We start from the raw sequence: 3,904 nt of genomic DNA on the forward strand, positions 1-3,904 counted from the left end.
AAGTTTATTTCCTTTTTAGTGTTTTTCATTTTTAAGAATTGGTTTTAACTGAATTAAACGGTGGTTACTTCCTGAACCCTCCCACAACACAAGTGTGGACAGAAACTGTAACATTTGAGTTATGGAGAAGATTATTTTTTCTCTTTGTCTCAAGAAAAAAATTGTTCATTAAATTCTGGACCAAAAGGGTCAAATACATGAAGAACACTTACAGCCAGATTTTGTTGAGGTTTTGAATGAATGATCCTGTAATGCTGTACTCCAGCAAACCTTATTGATTTTTATTTATTTCCCTTTCAGTCTTTCTCTTACATAACTTTTCGTTGCTCTTATGTGCACACTCAACTGCTCCCAAAATGTGCAGAGTTCTTACATTTTGTAAAAGCCTGTGAACAGCAGAGGAAATGCTGCCCCTGTCCTCATATATACCTTGTAATATAAACTGCTGTCCTAAGATAAATAATTTTTAAAACTCCTTTTAAGTAGTTATTTGTTTTAAAATGAGGATTTCAAGTAGGGCTGCACAATTAATTGAAATATTATCAAAACTGTAATGTGGCCAAGTGCAATATTCAAATCGCAGGAAGCAAAACCAAATGTTTTGAGAAAGGAAAAATGTGAGAGAAAACAGCATTAAAATGAGGTACTATAGTGCTGCAGAGATGATAAATAGTTTTTTCTTAGTAAAAATAAAAACTGTAATGAACAAATTTGTCTTTCCAACTAATCATATCACAGATTCAGTTAAAATAATTGCGATATGACTTTTGCACCATATCATGCAACCCTAATCTTCGAGTTTTAATCACCTCAGCATTTGCTGATGCTGATTTTAAAGTGCAGCTGTAAAGTTTTATTAAAACGCTGTTCAAGCTTTGAAGAATTGAAGAAGTCCTTACCTGCATGAATGAAATAATCCCAAAAGTTATGGTTCAGACTCACAGCAGCAGTGATGTTTTATACTTGTTGGTTTCAAACGCTCTGTGAGGGCTCGCCAGGTGAACCACAAACCTGTCTCTGCAAACAGATGGTACAAGTGTGTGTGGAACAAAGACCTGTGTGTCGCTGCTCCGATTGGTCTTCTTGTTTAATTACGTGTGTTTGCAGGTGAGAGAAGGTGAGACAGAGAAACGGGGCAGAGAGAGAGAAAGAAAATGGGTACGTGCATGTTGAATATCATTTTACTAGTCAGTCAATTAAAAAAAAAAAAAAAGCAATTGACTTTCACACAAAGACATGAATGGTTTTGACAAACATACACTGCTTTCTGTAAACACTGTGCCTGCACATGCAGAGATAAATTACCCTATAACGCTCACATAAAAACACGACACTGGCGTTTAGTAAGTGGTACCTGACTGTGTGTTTGTGTAATGTTACTATCTGTGTGAAGTGCCATCAATCATACCAAGATTTATAGTCAAACAGAATTAGTTTTCTATCAACAGGCTCTAAAAAGCTTGTTGCTGCACTTCCTTTTATTTAGGGGACTATATTTTAAACAAGGTCCCAGTTCCTGTTTCCACAAGCAACGGATTCATTTTAAAAAGGTTGTGTCGCTTTATAATTCTATATTTATCTACATGTAACATGGTAGTAAAAATGACATGACATGAACATGCAGCGTCAAAGGAGCAATATGTAATAACTTCACACCCAAAAATGAGTACTGCAGCCCACATAGCAAGTTGGAGCCATTAGTGGCATATTAACAGGTCAATAGGTCCTCTATTTAATAGAGGATCTGTGGTTGAGTTGAGTTACTTACCCCTGCCCCCTCCTCCCCAGACTTGAGGAAGCTCAGGCAGGCTGCAGGAACACTGCAGGGGTGCAAGGTGAGGGCAACATTGTAAACTGACAATAACAAGCGATGACGAGTCCTCGACTGTGAGTCGATCAGCTGTTTATTGACCGTCAATTGTCTTGTCAATTTTAAGTTCACCCCACTGCTCCAAAAATGCACACTGTTGTTTGAGTTCAGTGACACTCTCTCACTTTCTGCCAGACTCCATTCACATATTGCTCAATTTAACCGTTACAAACATCTACTCTTTCTAAAAGATTATTAATGATTTCTCATGACTCATAAAACAACACTAACTCACTCTGTGAATATTCGGCATTAATTTGAACTCTATTTAACGTGAAACAGGCAAACAAAAACAGTCGTTCCTGCTCTGAATCGAAATTTTAAAGAACACTGCAGCTGCATCATTGTTGTCAGAGTATTTCAACTTAACATTTTTCCTTAATCTCTTGTGATACATAATGGCCATTTTATGATAAATTACTCTAAATATGTTAGATTTTTCCTTTAAACAACTAAGCTGTTAATAACAGATTGGTATGGATGCACTTTATTCAATCTAGCCCTTTAAACTTCCTGCTCAAACTGTGAAACAAGTATTCTACTTTCATGAAGGAAGAAATGCACAACCTGCACCCTCTGCAGATAAAAACTGCTCAATCTAAGGCAGGTAAAACATTTACTTTTAGGTGATTATACCCTCATGAAATTATTCAATTTCTGTCATATATATTCCCCTAAATCTTCCACACTGCTCCTTTAGAATCAATGTTAAATCAATGAAATTGAATGCGATGCTCAGTTTTGTAAAAAGTTTATTTCATTTTGGCAACACATCAAAGCATACACACTTGAATATATTCCAATTTGATATCAAATTTCCTCTTTCCTTGAAGGGAAAATGGTTAAGAAAAGTGCATAAAGTTTATTTATTTAAAACATACAATAAGCATAGTAATACTTGGTACTGTAATTACAAATATAGATATAATTTTGATTATTAAAACATCACTTTTTGGTCATAGGAGAATGTCACCATTATAAAATATAGAAAATCAAGGCATTAATGGCACTAACAAAAGCAGTTATTTCTGTGCTAAAAATACAATTAAATATTGTTTGTTTCAAATTTATGTCACCTAACTGCAACATACAGGCACTGATTTCTCAACCTTAGTAAACATATGGTGCTTTATGCTAACACTTTAGCATCATACACTGTGTTGAATCAAAGTGACGACTCTCGCTACCATCAGCTCATAAAAAAATCTGTCATCATTGTCCTGCATAAGAAAACTTTTTAAACAGACTTTTTAAAATGACAGTATTTAACATGACCTGTAGAATCATGTGCAGCGTCATTTCTTCAGTACAGATCTACGTCTGGCTACCAGTTTTTAAAAAGTCTTGAAATGTCTTAAATTCACATTTACTAATAAAAGGCTTTAAAACTATTAAATAATCTTGTCTGTTTGGGGAGGTCTTAAATTTGGTGGTCTAAAATGGTCTAAAACTCTCCCCAAGCACAAGAATTGAATTGCTTCTGCTGTCCTGTTAGTCTTTCAGGTTTTTGCTAATAAATGTTCTTTAACTCGATCAGTTATTGTCATATAACTTTGACCGACAATATATACATTTACTCAGATTAGGTTTCCAATATTTTCACATTTGATGTTTAATTTCATTGTAAAATTGGCCTTTAATTTTTATGAAATGATGGCATTAAAGAGTCTTCCATTTACCTTGCTGATAATGTAGATGCTGTGTTTTAGTATTTCAGCTCTGTAATGCATTCATCTGCTGCTCTCTTTCTCTAGCTGTTTACTTCCCATGTAAAACTACTGTATGTTTTTATTGTTTTTATGTTTTAGTCTCATATTTTACATGATAAAAGCCTCCTACAGGAAACTGCCAGACTCAGCTACATACTATTTATCTTCTGAGTCTCTCATTTCTTTTTTTTTTTTTTCCCATTAGCATCACTCAGCACAGTGTATGTTTTAGTGTTAGCATGCAGCATCAGAGCAAACAATCAACACTGGACACAAATTACATTTTGGTCCTGATGTTTCCATCATGTTGGGGGGTAATCTCTCA

The sequence above is a fragment of the Lutjanus erythropterus genome, chromosome 11, assembly GCF_056507025.1.
Source record: "Lutjanus erythropterus isolate fLutEry1 chromosome 11, fLutEry1.hap2, whole genome shotgun sequence".
Lineage (NCBI taxonomy): Eukaryota > Metazoa > Chordata > Actinopteri > Lutjaniformes > Lutjanidae > Lutjanus > Lutjanus erythropterus.